At 43.7% G+C, this 19,906-nt stretch overlaps 1 long non-coding RNA gene across 1 annotated transcript in view; it reads right to left on the reverse strand.

The window, feature by feature from the left end:
* Positions 1-12,317: 12,317 nt before the first annotated feature.
* Positions 12,318-19,906, reverse strand: part of LOC140693532 (uncharacterized) — a 28,260-nt gene continuing 20,671 nt past the window's right edge. Inside the window, exons 5-7 of the long non-coding RNA XR_012069295.1 lie at positions 13,791-13,840; positions 13,145-13,299; positions 12,318-12,508 (exon numbers count right to left, since the gene is read on the reverse strand). This is a non-coding gene — a long non-coding RNA (uncharacterized lncRNA). The remainder of the gene's footprint in view (positions 12,509-13,144; positions 13,300-13,790; positions 13,841-19,906) is intronic.

Here is a 19,906-nt window from a genome sequence, read left to right on the forward strand (position 1 = left end):
TGAAGTCCTAACTTGGATGAAAAATGGCATCTTAAAAATGCCTCATGTCCACCATTTACTCTGGAATTCGATTCCTGGCAGGTACCTCCCAGACTCCCCATTTTAGTAACAGCCTCAGCACCCACCTAGTTGTCTCAGCTCACATTCAATTTCCACTGTTCCCTCCCCCCGGCCCTGTCCTGGAATCAGTCCTGTTATTTTCGCCAATAAGCTGATCTCAAGTGTGGTTTTGCAGGGACCATGGCCGGAAACACACAAGCTCACAGCATGGTTCACTAACAGTCCGCCGTAGGGTGCTCCCTGGAGGGGGAGGCATCTCCTGCCGCTGGTCACCTCAGAAGGCACTGGATTCTCACACAGGAGGCCCAGGAGAAGGGACTCAAGATTTTCCCGTGGTCTGAGCTTTGAAGGGCCCGAGGTCTGGGGGAGCTCCTAATTAGCAGACACACTTGCCAGTGAGCAGATGAGGATGGGGGAACCCACGCAAGGCTGTTATCACTCCAACTCCTGGGCTCTCGGGAGCCACGGGAAAGACCTGTGTCCAGTGTACAGCCCAGCCATCACAGATCCCAGCCTGCATTTGCCAACCCGCACAGCCTAGACTCCATCTACTTGCGACACTTACTTCTGTTCTGTTCCCCACCCAGAATGTGATGGACTCATTCAGATATTCTGGCCTGTCTCAAGCGAGACAGATTCAGTGAAAAATGAAGTGTCCACATTTGGACCAGAGCATGAAAGGAGAAACAAGGCCTCATGGTCAGCATGATGGTGGTGGCCAAACCCTTCCACCGGGTGAGATGAACCATGGTGAGGGTGAGAATCCAGGGTCCTAGGTCGGCCAAATCATCTTCCTTCACGGTTGTCTGGGGTGTTGGAGACTGACTACCACAAACTAACGACACGGCTGTCAGTGGTGGATGTCAGCTGCAACAGAAACGGATTCAACTCTTTACTGCCAACATGGGTTAAAAGTAAAGGCTGGGGCAGGGAGGTCTGCACGGCTGCTGAGGCAAACCACAGACCCAGCTCTGAATGCCCACTGGCTGGAGCAGAGAGGAAGCTACGGCCCTTTTAGCTGTCCCTGTGTCCAACAGATCCAGGTGAGCCAGCTACTTAGGAGAAGGTCATGTTGTCCTGATACCCAGAAAAACCAGCCTCGTAAAGGGAACAAATAGTGTCATGGATTTTAGACCCAATTCTGCCCCTTTATGAAGGCAAAGTAAAGTAAATGGCACGGGGAAGTTGAATGCAAAAAAAAAAAATTAAAGAACCAAACGGTGACCGCTTCCTCCAACAGCGTCCCCTGCAGCTGTCACCCCCGAGCCGGCCACTTCCTCACCAGTGACCGCCGGCCAGGAAGCGCCGTCACGCACGTCACACAGCGACAGCCAGGAACCGCGTGCCGAGCACGTTTGTGTAAAAGCAGGAATCGAGCAAAATGCTGCAGAGTTTGACCTTACAAGTTTAAATACTCCATGAAAAGAATCCCTGAGCAGCCGACTAAATCAATTCGCATCTTACTTCTTCAAAACAATCAAACAAATTTAATAAGGGCGCATTTGTCACCAAATAAAAGGAGGACCAAACAGGTTCCTCAAAGCAAGGATTTTAACAGGTATCTAACACCAGTGGGTAATGTGCTAACAAAGCAAATATTCCAAAACATTAGAAAATACAAAATGACTAGGATAATACATGGATCAAGACAGATATTAAGATTTTGCTTTTTAAAGCGATGGAGACAGTATGGAGGGCAATCTGGCTATTTCCAATGCAGGGTGTGCACAGCCCACATTTTCAGATGCAACAACATGCTCACTGGGCAGTACAAATGAAAAAGGAATAAAGAAAAAGGAAAAGAGGAACAAGAGAAAATTAGAAACACACAAGAACAAAAATGATTTTGACAGCATGTACAAGAATTTACGTGAGTGTGTGAGGCCAAGGATGAGGGGATGGTGAGACCCACCATCACCCCCTGCTCCAGGGAAAGCAGGGACCTAAGGGGAGCGGCGCTGCCGGGGGACCCCAACGTGGTCAGCGCCCCTAACCAAAATTCCACCTACAAGTTTCAAGGCAGCTTTTGAGCTACAAATTGTGGTCGCATTTCAGTCTGGACCGTTTTACTCACTTCCACCAAGAGTAGCAGGAGAGAATTAGGCTCTGCTCCTGTACCAAAGAATTGTTTAAATAATTAATGACTGTGGAATACTAAAAGCAACAATGGGGTAAAACTGACTGGAGGAGAATGTGCTTGACCCGAGCTCACTGGCCGCGTTATCTCACTGACGTTCAGAAGCTGGCTGAGCCCTTATGGTACCAGAACAGACAGACCCAAAAGGAGGGAGGTTTAATGCGCTGCTGTATTTCGATACTGGGAGCCATGCCTGGTACACGAGGTTCTGGGTAAACAATGGGGACAGTGTCAACCACTGTGGGCTAATTACACATCCGGATACTCCGCCAAGTCCCAAGGGCAGACTTCAAAAGACAAAAACAATCTGGCATTCTCTGGTGGGGCTGCAGACTCAGAGACAAGCATTTGTTGAGCAAAAATATCACCAGTGCCTCCTATGACAAAAGAGGAGGCACTGGCGTGGGGGCAGGGGCAGGGCTCCAGGCTTCCACTGCTCACTCACCAGTCTGTCCAGGGGGAGAAGTGGTCCCTGATTATGTTGCACTGATGCACCTACCTTGACTAATGCCTGGGGCCTCAGCAGGTGTTGACAGGAGAGGTGAACGGAGCCAGACTTGGTGTAGCACGGTGCTGGCAGCTATGCCCTCAGCAGTGCCCAGGCTCCTATACATGCCAGCTCATCTTAAGAAGCAGATGGGGAGTGCGGGCATGTAGATCACAGGGCCCTGAGAGGACAAGTACAGATCATGGCTACAGCATGCCTCTCCCCTTCCTTAAGTCATGGAGGTATGTCTGGGAGGAACAGAAAATTCATCCAGAGCCCGCTACATTATCTCTCGCAGGTGGGACTCGTGTCCCCTGTGCTTCTCACTCACAGGGCTGGTCTAGACATTCTTTTTATCAATTCTCTAGCATCTTCTCCTCCAACTTACCAACAACCAGAGAGTAGGATCTGATCTTAGCTAAGTTCAAGAGTCACAGAGCACTTCCTTCACAGCGGGCCCAGAAACATGTGCCAGGTTCTCCGACCGTCACCTGTGGGACCACCATGAGCCCTCTCCAGACTCAAGGACAGAGGCCGTAGGCCGGGGGAACACAGCTTCCCTCACTCTCCCCAGCAAAGGTTTCCACGTCTCGGAAAAGGCATCTCACCCTCTTCTGCCTGAGGGACAGCACAACAGATACACCGGGAAACAGAGCTGAAGTTGGGGGGGTAGGCAGCCCAGAAGAGCTCGTCTGTACTTCCGAGGCAATGTGGGGCCGTTGACTTAATCACAGGGAAAAAGTGAGAATGAACATTTCCCTGCTCTGTCCCATACACCGTGATACGCCTTTCCCTGCATAAGGAGTTCATTCGGAAGTTCCCGGCGGTGTTTCTGATGTCCTAACTTGGCATGGAGGCTGTCGGGCAAGAAGAGAGGGCCTGAGCAGAATAGGTGCTGGGCCTGGGAGGCAGGAGACACCGGCTCCAGCCCCAGCTCAACCAGCTCCTCGTTCCGCCTCTCGGGGTTCAGCATCTCATCTATAAGCAAAGGGATGAGACTGTCCCAGGACAGGCTGCCCAACAGAAATGAAATGAGAGCCATGTAAATAACGTTTCCCATTTGCCACGTTTAAAATGGTAAACAAAGAAACAAACCAACAAACAAAAAACAAATACTAGAAACTGATTTTAAGAACAGATCTTACTTAATCTACTGTATGTAAAATACTATCATTTTGACATGTAATCAATATAGGAAGTAAAGAGATAGTTTATATACTTTTACTAGACAAGCCTCAGTGTCTGATGTGCATTTGACCTAGAGCACATCTCAGCTCAGTCCAGCCTCCTCCCCAGTGCTCCTAGCATCAGTGGCTTTGGCTACTTTATTGGACAGCAACCCCAGGGGTCCCACCATGGTCATGGCTGTAAAGCGGGAGTAAGTGTCCACACTAACCCTAAAAGGATCTCTCTGAAACAAAGGTGGATTCACTTTGAAATGTCTGTAAACCGGCGGGCTGCATCTCCATCCCCCCTTGGCTACAAGACAGACTTCTTCCTTGCTGATCCCTTTCTGGATGTAGGGAAACAATCCGGCACAAAGCCAGGGTGGACTGGCCTCCAGGTAAACTTACCTGCTGTCTGTGTCCAGTCCCATGAAGTCCTCCTTCTCAAACGGGATGCAGGGGAGTGGGATCTTGTCCCCAGAATTCTTGGGGCCACCATCCAGCCACTTGGAATTGAGCAAGATGAAGAGTGACTCAGTGAAGTCCTCGATCCTCTTCTCCACCACCCTGCAGTCCTCTAAATTTGAAGGCAACGTCGGTGCGCGGCTGCTCGACTTCCTCCACATGCAGTACAAAGACAAAGAGCTGAGAGTCATTATCGAGGTGCCATACAGCTCCTCTGCACGTGGAGCTTCTCCAAGGCCTTGGCAGAGAGACAGTCGGTAATGGTGACAAGGCCCACGACCTTGCAGTGTTTCTGGAAGACGCTCCACCCATTCTCGGGCACATAGCGGTGCCTGTAGTGGATACAGAGTGTCCACTGGGAGCCACATGGGCTGATATGGCTCACCGAGGTGAGTAGCTGATAGATGCAAAAGAAATTCTCCTCTGAGATGATCTCCATGGTTTGGACTACAACGGGAAGAGTCTGGTGGTCCTCAGCACACTGCACGTAGTCAGGGATGCTCATGTTGCAGGCCCTGCCGAGACAGGAGAGGAGATCGAGGTACATACTCTGCTGTGTGCTATGGGCCCATCTGGGTTGCGGTGACCTGGTGTGTACCAGACAGAAGGCAAGGGAAGCCAAAGCAAATCCGGGGGTACAGTTTGTCCTCATAGTCTGCACATGGCTACTGTAGCTCGGATCACATTACCCAGCTTTTGGTCTAGGCTTCCTGCCTCTGCAGAGAAAGGTCATTTCTTATTTTCTATTTCCAAGCACCTAGCAAGGCCCTGATGCAAAGTCACTGCTCAAAAATGCTGAATAAAGAAATGAACAAAGGAAATGCTTCCCCAACCCCCTTCAGCAGAATATAAAGAGAAGGACCACAGTAGGATCAAAAGATCTGGATTCCTATTCAATTTATTTGAACCCCTTAGCTTCATAGTAATGGATAAGAAAACTTGCCTTGGGGTAGAGGGTACTGTTCATTGGTGGAGCACATGCTTAGCATGTACGAGGTCCTGGGTTCAAACCCCAGTACCTCATTTTAAAAAATCAAACAAATAAATACACCTAATTTCCCTCCTGAAAAAGTATTTTTTAATTCAAAAGTCAAAAAACACCTTGCAATTGACACAACATTGTAAACTTGACTATACATCAATTAAAAAAAATCCATGCCTTGCAAGAATATATCTGGATTACGGATGTTTGCAAATGTAAAATGCCTAGGGTACCACCTGCATAAAAAGTGGTGACTGTACAATTGTACTATCCCCCCTTTATGAGCTATTCTTCCTTTGGGGGAGTTATAACCTCTCAGAGCTAATTTTCTCAGTTTAAAAAATATAAATATTTCCTGGTTCTCAGTACTGCTGAAGAATCAGATAACCCTAAGAAAGCATCTGACCCACAGAATTTACTCAATAAATGTTTCTTGAATGAATGAATAAACAAGCAAAGTGAATGCTGCTCCCTGCCAAAGACCATCATAATGATACTTCCTGGGAATCCCAAGCCCACGTTCACCAGACTCTGCACTAACAATGTGGGTGACCTGGGCAGGCCTGTGTGCTTCTCTAAGCCCCAATTTAATCGTGGATAGAAATGAGGGCAATAACACAAACCTCAAATTGTTAGTGAGTCAGTAATGAATTGTACCCCAATATTGCAAGATGGAACCATTAAGGAAAACTGGGAAAAGAGTCCATAGGCTCTCTCCATATTATCTCTTACTACCACATGGGAATCTACATTACATCTCAAAATAAAAAGTCTAATTTTTTAAAGAGGTTTTCGAGGTTAGGTGAGCTCACTGTCTCAAATAAGGAACACACAGTACAAATAGGACAATGCCCAGCCCATGAGATACACTCAGTTAACATTCCCACTGAGCCCACTAGTCCCTCCAACTTCTAATGGTGTCCACTTCCAAGAGCCCATGTGACCATCCTTGTTCTAATTTTCTATTTGTAATTTTTTTCTTTTCATTAAATAGAAACACCCAATTCCATAGAATTCTTACCAGATATCATGATGGCAGCCCTTCAAAACCTGACCACAGAGATCATGATGGCAGCCCTTCTTGGTGAAACAATAAAATGAATAGCCATTTTCACAAGACCTCTGAGTAAATCTACTAGGGAACTTCATCCTGGACTGAGGAAGAGGACTGGGGAGGAGGGGGCATTCAGGGGCACAGAGAACCATGGGCCACCTGTCCCACGATGGACTTTAGACTCACCCTCACCCTTCAGGAACTACTAAATACACACAGACAGAGTGCTATGGACAAGATTTTTTTTTTTAAACAAATCCCTGAATCCCTAGCAGGTCTTGTTTCTACCCATACACAAATGGCTTATTTGCATAATGTTTCACAAAAGCCTTAAAATATTATCACCCCAACTTGACACATCAAGAAACTGAGGTAGAGTAGTTTATCACATTCTACAAGATTAGAGAGAGGCCACGTCAGACACCGTATTTAAATCCAAGCCCCTGCTCCAGTGCTCACACTAGAAAGTGTGACATACTGCCCCTTTCCTGCCCTCTCCCTGCAATCAATCTCTGAAGAGTCTTTTCTGTGTCACCTGGAATCACAATCACATTCATTTTCCACAAAGAGCTATGTCACTCCTTGGAGGACTTTTCAAAATCTAAAGGGTTGGTTTGAGAGGAGAGATTTGCATTTTCTGTTTCTCAAAGGAAACATGGCTTTAAAAGAAACTGAAAAGTAGTTATCTAGTCTAAGCCCTCATTGTGCAGAGAAAGAACCGGAGGCTCAGAAGAGATGAGGAAAGGGCCTTATTTACAAATATTGCCTCAGCGCAGCACCAAGCCAGACCTGGCACTTCTAGGGGAGGATCTGGAAGGCCCAGGAGAATGAGTGTTAGAAAACAGAAAGAGAAGAAGCATACAAGGCCCCGTCTCTTCACCACCATAACATGAATTTCCACCAAATTACCCAGAATGGGTGCAGCCAATATTAAATTTGTCAAAAGAGGTTATAGAATTCTCAACCATAGTGGAAATTCCAACATTTACTGTGCTTTTTTCCCAGTTCAAGCATCAATTCAGTGGGCACTCTGTACCAGGGACTACACGAGGCCTGGGGTTCTCCCAAATACAGATCTCTTTTACCACGTGTGCAAACCACATTAAGGCCACCAGAAGAAAAGCGCCCACAGATAAGATGGAATTACTGAAACTGAAAGCAGCAAAAGAGCATATATTACTAGGAAAAACGGTGCTCCTAGTAATGGACTCATGGACATAGAAAGCAAACTGTGTTTAGCAGGCAGGAAAGGGGGGATTAACAGATACAAATTAGTAAATATAAAATAAATGACAAGGACCTGCTACATAACACAGGGAACTATATTCAATTTCTTGTAGTGATTTATACTAAAAACAATCTAAAACATATATATATACATATGCATATGTTTATAACTGAATCTCTGCTGTACACTTGAAACTAACATTGTAAATTGAATACACTTAAATAAAAAATAATTTTAAAAAATAAGTAAAAATAAATGCAACGCCATTAAGAAAAAATAAAAGAACTCTCTAATCCCCTTAACTGTAGGTGGTCGAGAAATCTAGCTGCAAACACCAAGTCCACTGGATCACTCCAGCACTGGCTGTCACTCTTTCTGACCATCAGAGAGTCACTTGCTTCACTGAGGTTACTTTTCTCTTCTGTGAAAGGCTACAGTTGCAACTAACGATGTATAGAATCTCATCATTCACAAGCCCAAAAAGTAGTGAGGACTTCACATGGGCCAGGCTCTGGTCAGATGAAAAGATAGGGTCCCAGATATATTCATGGGTAGAAGAAGTTTATGCCATAAAGGTATAAATTCTTCCTGTTTTGATAGACAGATTCATTTCAATTCTGGTTAGAATTCCTACCCGATTTTTCTTGGAATATAACAAGTTAATTTATGGTCAGGAATAGCCAAGAAATTTCTTTAGAACCACCACTTGGGAGGGGTGGATAGGTCATTCATTTCCACTGCTCTTTCTGAAGTGATGAAAACGTTCTGGAATAATAATGCATGCACCACTGTGAATATGCAAAAAGCTGCTGAATTGTACCATTTAAATGGATGGAATTCATGGTGTGTGAACTATATCACAATAAAACTGTCCTATGAAAATTATTTCTTGACAATTATTTTTCAGTTTATACACTAGTCTGTCCCACAATTTAAGAAAAACAAAAAACCTAAACAAGCCAAACTATGCCAGGAGCACTTTAGGGCTGCAATATGCCTGGGTCTCCAAGGCCTCTGGTGGTGCTGTTCCTGTTAACACACACTAGCTGGGCTGGGCTAGTTAGGGACTGTAACTATCTTTTGAAAATCGAGGATCACTCCTTTCACCCTGGGAGAGGGAAGGAAGGAGGATGTCACAGCCTCATGCCTTCAGCACATTTTTAACAGAACCAAGCCCTGCTTTCACCACTGCAATCCCTCTCACTATAAAAACACGTGACATCAACAAGCACCGCCATCATAACACCTGAAAGTGTTCAAGGTACTTACCTGAGGCAGAAACATGGAGGGGGGAGACAGAACCTCGCTTAGCAGTGACGCTCCCTTATCCCGACTCCACCAGGAGAAGCTGGGCGTTAGAGCCGGAGGCTTTCAGCCCAGGTAGCAGCGCCCACGCCACAGAGCTGGTCCTCAGGGAGCGGGAAAGGGAGAGCAGGGCAGCCCCGGGGTCGCGGGGCAGGGAAAGCGGGGAGGGGGACGCGGGCTGCAGCCTCGCTCGGAGGACAGCCCCAGCCACAGTCCCAGGCGCCCGCCCCCGTCCGGGTCCGCAGACCTCGCCCGCCCGGGACACAGCCCGCCCAGGGGCGGGGACGGGCCGCCGGACGAGAAGAGCAAGCCCGGGAGGAGAGGACTAGCGGGAGGGAGAGGGGAAGGGGACGCCAGCCGCGGACTGAGGGGATCCCGGCTGGGTGAGAGATGGCAGGTGCACACCAGGCCCTGGACACTGTGGCCGGGACGCCGGGGCAGGTGGCGCTGGCAGAGGGGTCTGGCCTGAGCAATTCATCTGAACACGGGCTGACTAGCGCCCTTGGGGTCTGTGACAGGCGGACCGCCCTCCCGCAGCCGCCTGACCCCTTTCCCAGGAGCCCCCCACCTTGCACTTCCACAGTCAGAGGCCCCGACCCCAGGCAGGAACCAAAGGCCTACCGGGCGACGTAGTTGAGAAGCCTTTGGGCCCGATCCCCGGCTCGGATATGGAGCTCCCAACCAGCGGACCACTTGGCACTGACTGCGCATGCGCAGGAGGGCCAGCGATCCTCTCTGGGTTCTGTGAGAGAAGGTGGGACAGCGAGGGAGGGAGAAGATGGGAGCGGGTGGAGAGGACGGGAAAATTGGAGGGATACAGATGGACAGGATGAGCAGAGAGAAGGAAGGGATCTGGAGAAGGGAGGGTCTTAGAGGAGTTGGAGAAAAAAAGCTTTACCTCTGGGGCACCCCTAGGCGGCAGACCTGCCTCTGTACCCTTCTGTTACCCTTCAAGCCCCGCAGCTCAATTTTACCACCGTGATCCAACCCTCCGTCCGATGCTTCTGCAGAAACCCTAGGGAGATCACACCCGTTGCCCCCACGCGGAGCTGGGTTTTCTGTTGCTCTGAGAACCAAGCACCCGCAGGTGTTGTCGCTCAGAACTACCTTGGGAAGAGCACATATTCCCCTTTTACACGCTGGGAAACAGGCAGGCAGGATCTCTGCCTTAGCTCCACTGTCCCAGGTGTTGGGCTGGCGGGGAGCGGGATGGTACAAGATCAGAGCCCCAGACAGAGCAGACTGCCTGAGTGTTGGTGCATAGTCCCCATCCCTCCTGGGTAAACCATACCCCACCCTAGTGGAAACATCAAGGGCTCACAGTAGTTCCCTGGGTGTGGGAGAGCTGTCCTCATGTGAAGGAAAAGTCCAGCTGGGCTAACAAGCTAAGTCACAAATCTAAGAGTGATAAGTGTCAGTTTACTGATCTAAATTCTGCTGGGCTATCTCGTAAATCTGAAGTTTAGTGTCAGTTTATTGGCCTAACAACCTAACTCGTAATTCCAAGCTCAACAAGTGTCAGTAATGTGATCTGTTACAAATTGATAAGCTCCAGTGTACTTATTCCTTGCTTTTTGTTCTTTGAGCCTTATTGGCTAATCCCCCCTTACTTGTAACTAAGCCTTTAAAACCTCATGTGCACGTCTTGGAGGTACTCAAAACTTCGGAGCCGAAGCCCCTCTGAGCCCACCGGCATAATAATTCTGAGTACTCCAACACTCCGATTGGTGCTTTTGTCTTGGCTGGCCTGTTTCCATAACACTCAGCTCCAGTGCCCAGCTTTCTAGGTAGATAGGAGTGTTACCAAGTCGAAATTAATTCTCCTCAGTGCAGGACAGGCCAATAAGTTGGGAGACCAGATGTTGGGGCATGGAATAGCAAGTTTCTGTAGACCTAGATGGCAAACTAATGTCCTGGAAAACCATCTCCCCAAGTCACAATTCAGGCTCCTTTCCTATGTGCTTGGTTAGTGCAAACTTCTTAGTGTAGGAATTCCTTCTTGTTAGAATCCTTTCTTCTTGCAGCTATCTGCGTGGGACAGATCCCTGTAAACCTCCAACAAAAGAAACGTTATTTTCTATTCTGCAATTTGCTATCTTTTAATGAATGAAAAATGTTAAATATCCTTAAAGGTCAGAGCCTTCAGAATAGGGTCTCCTGTTTATTTCAGGCTCTAGACAACATTGTTTTACAAGCAAGATGAAGCCTAGGTGACAGAGCATAGGGTTAAATTCAAAGGAACAAATCTAATATGGAGTCAGATTTGTTCTGTTATATTACCCGGGCAGAAGCCACTTGAGGATTTAAACCCCTTTAAGTTAAAAATAACTAAAATTTTAAAGGAATTTACATACATAGGTGGGAATGTGCAAAGCATATCTGGAAAAGCACCCAAAGGATAGTAAACAGAGGCATCTCCAGAGAGGGCTGAAAGAACAGAGGATGAGGGAAAACTTCTTTCACTTGTGTATTTTTGTTCTCTGAGTTTTTTTTAAACCATTTCCTTGTATTTCTTTTTCAGATAAAAGAAATGTGTAATGGAGCAAAGGAGTAATTAGCTTAGCAAATACAGCAGCCATGGAATCACTAGCCATCACTTTTGATTTAAGCCAGAAAGCATTTTTTGACTCTCTCCAATGTGCTCTGTCCTGTTTTAAGACTTCTATTAATATTATTATTATTATTATTATTATTATTATTATTATTATTATTATTACTATTACTACAAGTACTACTACTATGACTATTACTATTATTACTATTATTTTATGAAATAATAACACGGTTTACCTCACCCCTGCCCATGGCTGGTGGAAAACCAACTGAGTTTTTCTTGAGTTGTTTTCCAAGGAGTAGAGATGAGTTTATAAACAGAACACATCTTCAGGGCAAAACAGGCAGTGTGCATTACCAGCAGGCCAGACAGCAATGAAGGGTTTTCAATAGAGGCACCCAGAAGCTGAGAGAGAAAGCCTCCAGGACACTACAAAAAGCTGCCCAAACTGCCATCTCCATGGTACTACTGAAATAGGAAAGAACAAATCTGACTCCATATTTGATCTGTTTCTTTGACTTTAACAAAGCCAAGTTAATATGCTCCGGTCTTTTCATGGGTTATGATGTCACAGAGGAAACGGACAGGTCAACAAGGAACCACTCTGCCGTGATCACGGAGCCGGGGAAAGGGATGGGCTGCAAGATGTATGAAGCAGCCACAACTGTGCCCGTGCTTCTAGGCAGGTATCCAAAATCGCCTCGACAAGGTGTCAAACATTTGTGCCCATGTCCTCATCAACAGACATGTATTAAAGACAAATGGAAACATATAAAAGGCCAATACCCTTGCTGGGTACACCGTCCAAAGAACAAAGTCTCAGTTTGAGAACTGGCCATCTCGGTTCCATGGGATTCATTCTTGGAGAACCTTAAAAACCACTCTTCTGTCCTCAAGAATTGCTGCATATTTGTCCTATCTTTGGCTCAGGGATGCAGCACGTTCAAGTGAACTTTAATGTCTGCACAGATTTGACTGTCTTTTTCCAGGGTCACTTGTCCATTCCAAAGAGGCTTGAGCTATGTCCATCTTCCGTAAGATCTATTCCCTCCAGTGACAGCTCATTGAGCCTGCAATTAAAAGCCAAGTGAACAAGACTGTCCTCAGCTAAAAAGTTCACCGATCTTTCACTGTTTTCTTAATCTCCTCTCCTGGCTAATTGCAACAGACTAACACCTCCCTCCACCAAGATACCCAACTATGTCATTTTTCTCCCCAAAGAGAAAATAAGGTCCATAAAAGAGGAGACAACTCCATAGTCACCTCTGAATTCTTAGCATATAGTAATGTCAATAAATACAACTCAGATTATTGTTAGTTTCCTTTAAAACCTTTCTGGTTATTTGAATGAGACCTTGGAAGAGAGGTGTTTGCTGTCCAGTATCTTGATCCACAAGACTCTGGAGGCCTTTTTCGGAATAGCTGTTCACTGATTCATTCAAAATACAACTTATCAATCAAGGAGTAGCTGTGCTTTTCTGCCAGGAGTTTGTGGTCACTCTCATGCCAGAACAGCTTTAAACTATATCCTTACTTTGGATTTGTTATTTTTCCCCTCTTCCAACAAAATTGACTTTTCTTACTTTCTTGTCTTGAGGAATTTTTTTTTCCTATTTCACCCTTTAGTAAAGCAAGATTCTCAGGATGGGCTTGGCCCATTATATGATCACCCATCCAACTCCTAGTGTGAGAGGTCTGGGGCTCACCTGCTTCCCTCCTGTCAAGGCAACTGAAAATCAGTTCAGGAGCCAACCAGCACACCACGGCTTCTAACGCTCACGTATCTCTCAGAAACCCTGCTTTCTCGTTTGTCTTGGCTTCTGAGAATTTTCCCTCACTTTCTTGACAATGAGTTGTGCAGCTTGAAAGATGAGGAAGGAAGGTTTTATTTCTCAATCAGCATTTTAAGGAACTTGTGTAATGAAGGTTTTCAGGAGTTTCTAGTACACTCCATTGCCGAGACAGAAAACACACTAGACATTTTCTAAATTTAGTTCTCATGTGCATTTTTTCTTTGCTTTTTTTTTCTTAACTGCTAACAGACATTTTTTAATTAAAAAAAAAATAAGGCCCCAAAAAGAATAGAACACTGAAGGGGCAAACAAAATTAAAGGGCAAAGACAGAAAAATGATAACTACTCTACAAAGTTAATGTAATACATACACTATGTATCAGATCAGCAATTCTCAGTAACAGCTAATTGAAACATGACCATGAGGTAAAATTTCTCTCCTGTCAGGACATGGCCAACAGAAAATACAATTAAACCAACAAACTAATTTCCTAAGTCTGGCGAGGTACAGAAGTCTACAAGCTAAATGTGTCTTATTCTAGAAAAGAGGGAGTCTCACCAGCTCTTTTCTGTGGAGCCTGAGCCCACGGGAGGACGGTGAAGTGAGCTCTGTAAGTACCCAATTAGCAAAGTGAGTGATGAATAAATAGACGTGAGCTTTGATGACAGAGATAATACTACTATTCGTTTGTCCTTTAAAGTATGACTTCACGTTCAGTGATCAATACTTCGGCGTCCTTAGGAGTTGAGATTTTAGGAAAATGCACAACCTGGGCCCAGATCTCCTCTTTAAGCTCGTGACACTGCAGTTAGTTGTCTCAAAGGCAGCTCCAACTCCACATGCAAAGAGCTGACTTCACGGTGTTCCTCCCATAGCCGTCCTTACCAGGGCCCCTGGTCGGAGGGTAAGGTCTCCCTGCGTCTCCCAACTCAGGCCCATCACTCACAGATGTGAATGGACCCCTCCTTCAGGGACCAGATATCCTCAGACACCGAGTCCCACTACCCTCAACTGACCTACCAGATACTCACTGGCACTCACTCAGCACTGACTCTCTGCTGGAGACCACGCTGCACACTGCACAGTGTATCTCACTGGATCTCCACAATAGTCCTGGGAATTGGGTACATCACTGCTTCAATTGATTAGATAAATTGTTTCACTTCCTTGCGTGCGTCATTCAAACTGACACGGCTACTAAGCCACAAGCCTGGGCCTGAAAACCACTTGAAAATTGGACACTGCTACACCTCGCAGCCACCCTACTCTGACTCATCACATCATCTCCTGCCAAGCCTTCTAAATGTTTCCAAACATTCTAGAAGACAAATATGAACTATGAGAGCACCCCACTCTCCTACTTAAAATCTGTCAATGATGGTTCACTCCCCTTAGGAGAAAGCCCAACCAGGCCTGAGCACAGCCTAAGGCCCCAGCATCCGCTTTCCCTGCACGGCCGCGCCGCCTCACCCACCACGCAGCTCTACACGTGCCGTGTCTAGGACAGGGATGCTGACTCCGCACAACCCAGGGCTTGTCTCACTTGAACAATGATCACCTTCTTCAGTGTTCATCTTCTTCATTGCTGACTCTCACAAAAATGTTTTCTCATGATGAATCAATATCTTTTTCCTTACAACTGCCCATCATTAATAATGAGCTCCCCCCAAAGAGAGAAGACCTAATTCTCAGTCTCCTTATCTGTAAAGTGAGAATAACAAGGAAATATGTGAGGTTTCAAGAGAAATAATATTCATGTGAGGCTGAGGGACAATTCCATCATACAGTAAGCATTCAATATGTGCTTACTTAATATTAATAAGAATATATTGCATTCTAGCAACCTTCAATCAATGTTTTATGACTTTGTCCAACAGACTACTGACAAACTGTTGGACGAACCACTTTGAGCAGATCAGCACAAGCATACTGGGAGAGGTAAGTGCTGACTCCAGTTACAGCTGCAGCCACCCAGCACTACGGGGCGGGGGCAGTTTGCTCAAACTCTTACATGTTGCTTGAGCATTTAGTTCTCATTATAGAATAAAGACAGTTGTTCTTTAGTCAAAGCTCCTGAAACATAAATCTTCAAATATTGATGCAAATTAGGTTTCAAGTACAACACTCTCACTAGAATTTATTTGAAAATTATAGTCTTAGCTACTCCGCACATCAAAAGGGCATAATCTTAATGTATCTGACTAAATACACTGAAAGGGTTGTTTAAAAGTAATTAAGAAGAAGCCATTCAGAATAAGCTCTCAGTATCATCTGCACAAAGACCCACCCAAGGGTCTCATTTCTCACTTCCACATAGGTGTTTTCAAGTAGCTTACCTTGGGTCTTGGTTTCTTATAACACGGGGCGGGGAATAGTTGTGGATAGATTTATGTAGCAAATATATACCAAGGGTATTTGTTGTGAAGGAATTCTACAAATAAGAAGATTGATACATAGTCCCACCCATAAGAAATTCAGCCTTTCCATTTACAACAGCATTAAAAATAAAGTGAGAGATACATTTAACAAAAATTTACAAGATTTGTACATTGAACTTTTTGAAGTATCACCAAAATAAATTTTAAAAGATCTACATATATGGAAGACATCCCATTTTCATGGAATGATTGACAATATTATTAAAAATGTTAAGAATCCTCAAAGTGAACTATATATTCAGTGGAATCCCTATCAAAATTCCAGCTGACTTCTATGCAAAATTGAAAAACTGATCCCAAAATTCACATGGACGTGCAAGGGGCCCAGGACAGCAAAAACAACCTTGAAAAAGAAGAGTAAAGTTGGAGGACTCACTTTAAAGTGTACTAAAATGCTATAGTACTAAGTCAGTATGATACTGGCATAAGTTTGGATAAATAAGTCTAAGAGACACAATAAAAACCCACGGGGAAAAACTTACATTTACAGACACTTTTCCACTAGGGGGCCAAAAACACTCCATTGAAAGAATAGTCTATTCAACTAATGGTTCAGGGACAGCTGGGTATCTGCAGGCAAAAGAATCAATCTGGAATCTGAACACCCATATTTTATATAACAAATAAAATTAATTGAAAATAGATCACAGACAGAAATGTAAAAATTAAACCTATAAACTTTCTAAAAGAAGACACAGTATAAATCTTTGTGGGCCTAGGATAGGCTTTGGTTTCCTAGATACAAAACCAAGAGCACAAGTGATAGAAGGAAAAAGCAGATAAACTGGACTTCATCAAAACTAAAACCTTTTTCTTACAAAGGACATCATCAAGAAAGTGAAATGACAGGGGAAAAGGGTATCTCAAGTCAGAGAGTGCGTGCTTTGCAAAAAAATAAAATAAATCTTACATCAAACTACCTCCCTTGTAAAGAAATTGTTTTAATGTTTAAAAAAATATAGTTAAAGGACAATGTGCAGAATAGAAGAAAAATTTTGCAAAGCATGTATCTAATAAGAGAGTAGTATCCAGGATATATAACAAATGCTTACAACTGAACAATACAAAAAAATACACCCAATTTTTAAATTTACCACGAATTTAAATAGATATACAAATGGCCAATAATCATATGAAAAGATGCTCAGCATCACTAGGGAAGTCAAAAACAAAATGAGATCTCATTTTACACCCACTAGGATGGTTATAACCAAAACATGGACAATAACAAATGTCGTTCAGGAGGCAGAGAAACCTCATATGCGGCCAGGGGAAAGGAACAATGTTGCAGCTTCTTTGGAGAAGTCTGGTATTTCCTCAAAAGCTTAGAGTTATATGTCTCAGCAATTCCACTCCTACATATAGAGTCATCTCTCAATATCCTTGGGGGGTTGGTTTCAGGAACCCCACACCCTGGATACCATAATCCAAGGATGTTCGAGTCCCTTTACAATCAACCATCTGGATTCATGTAGTGGAAACTACAGATATGGCGGGGCAAATGTACAGCCAACAGAATGAAAACATATTCTCATAAAAAATTTCACATCAATATTCATAGCAGTATCATTCAGAGTAGCCAAAAGTTACTAACAATATCCATCCATCAATGAACGGATAAACAAAATTACCAAGAATAGGCCCACAAACTTTTGGTCATTGAAACTTTGACAAAGGAGGTGAGAACATACAATGGAGTAAAGACAGCCTCTTCAGCAAATGGTGTAGGGAAAACTTAACAGCTGCATGTAAATCATTGAAGTTAGACTACTCCCTCACAGAATATACAAAAATGAATACAAAATGTGTTAAAGACTTAAACATGTAGACAAGACACTATAAACCTCTTAGAAGCAACCATAGGCAAAACATCTGACATACATCTCAGCAATGTTTTCCTAGAGCAGTCTACTCAAGCAATAGAAAAACAACCAAAAATATACAAGAGGGATCTAATTAAACTTACAAGCTTTTGCACAGCTATGGAAACAGTAAGCAAAACAAAAAGACAACCAACCTATGGAATGGGAGAAAATATTTACAATAAATGAAACTGCTAGGGGCTTAACTCCCAGAATATGTAAACAGCTTTTACATTTAATAAGAAAGAAAAACAAACAATTCAATTCAAAAATTGGCAGAAGTCCTAAAGAAACATTTCTCCAATGAAGACGTACAAATGGCCAGTAGCCACATAAAAAAATATTCATTATCATTATCAGAGAAATGCAAATCAAAACTGCAATCAAGTATCACCTCTCACCAGTCAGAATAGCCATCATTCAGAAGTTCACTGACAATAAATACTGGAAAGTCTGCAGAGAATTGGGAACACACCTACACTGTGGTGGGGATACAGTTTGGTGGAGCCATTGTGGAAAAGTGTATAGATGTTCCTCTAAAGACATAAAATTGACCTCCCAGATGACCCAGCAATCCCACTCCTGGGCATATATCCAGAAGGAACCCTAATTGAAAAAGACACCTACACCCCAATGTACACAGCAGCACTATTTACAATATCAAGACATGGAAGCAACCGAAATGTCCACTGAGAGATGACTGGATAAAGAGGTTGTAGCATATTTGTCCAATAGACTACTATTCAGCCATAAAATAATAATAAAATAATGACATTGGCAGCAACATCAATGGACCTGGAGAATGTCATTCTAAGTGAAGTAAGCCAGAAAAAGAAAGGAAAATACCATATGAGATTGCTCACATGTGGACTCTAAAAAAAAAAAATAGAAAGAAACAAAAAAATAAACTTATCTACAGAACAGAAACAGACACAGAGACATAGAAACCAAACTATGGTTACCAGTGGGGAGAGGGTGTGGGAAGGAATAAACTGGGAGTTCAAGATTTGCAGATACTGAGTATGTAAAGAATAAACAGCAAGTTTATACTGTATAGCACAGGAGAATATATTTAATATCTTATAGTAACTTATGTTTAAAAAGAGGATGAAAATGAATACAGGTAGGTTCCTATTTAGCTGAAGTGTTGTGCTGTACACAAGAAACTAACACAAAATTATAAACTAACAAGACTTCAATGAAAATATTTTTAAATAGACCAAAAACGAAAACAAAGGAAAAGGATATTATCAAGCAAAAAAAATAAAGTACTGATTCAGGCTACAATTATGGATGAACCTTGAAACTTTATGCTAAAATAAGCCAGACACAGAAAGCCAAATAGTGCCCTTTAAAGTGAACTGTATCTAAGCGTTTATTGTACTACTCCTGTAAATTTTCCAGAGGTTTGAAATCTATCAATATCAAAATAAAATGTATTATGCATTAAAAACTTAAAACGCTTCCTCACAGGAGGGCTTTAATTATTAAATGCAGAAACGCATATAAAGCTCTTGGAAAAACAATTTGCACGTCCACACACAGTCACTGCTGTCACTGCCACTCAGAGGGTGGTGACAGCGCTGATGAGAGCTGCCTCCACTCGCTCCCCTGCAGAAAGGAGTGAAGGCCTGAGCTCTGACAGGCAGGGTGAGCGTGAACCTGAGTCATACACAGCCACGTTCCAGACTCTGCGTTACCCAACTTTCTTATACAAACTGCAACATGTAATGTAAACACGCTAGAGGGATGTATCTTACAACACAGGGAATACAGACAATGTTTTACAGTAACTATAAATGGAGCATCTATTGTACACCTGAAACTAATATCATATTTTAAATCAGCTATATTTTTATGAAAAATTAAAAAATATTTTTAAAATGCTATCACTTTAATATTCAATTCGGTTTTTAAGTTACTACTAAACAGCTCAGAATGTATAAAAGCATTTAATTGTGCTGTTTGCTTACATATTTATTTACATTCAGCCTCTTGCTAAAAGAGAATTTAAACAATTCTGTTAAACACAGCTTAACAACCATAACAACAAAAGGCAAAACGGAGAGTGAAGAGAAAATGGAGATTCAATACTTAAATGAAACCAGGGGGAAGTAAACTCATAAAAATGGATTCCATGAAGTCAGGGAAGGGGTTAAGGCTGACTAGAAATTCAGCTGAAGGATTCTTGGCAGCGAAACCAAAAAGAAAAGATGATGGGGCGGGTGGTAGAGCGTGTGCTTAGCGTGCACGGGGTCCTGGGATGAAGCCCCAGGGCTTCCACTAACAGGTAAATACATCTAATTAACTGCCCCCCTAAAAGATCACCAAAGAAAAGAAAAAGAGAAATTTCTTTCCCAAAGAACCCTGATAT

This window comes from Vicugna pacos, unplaced genomic scaffold, assembly GCF_048564905.1.
Source record: "Vicugna pacos unplaced genomic scaffold, VicPac4 scaffold_19, whole genome shotgun sequence".
Classification (NCBI taxonomy): domain Eukaryota; kingdom Metazoa; phylum Chordata; class Mammalia; order Artiodactyla; family Camelidae; genus Vicugna; species Vicugna pacos.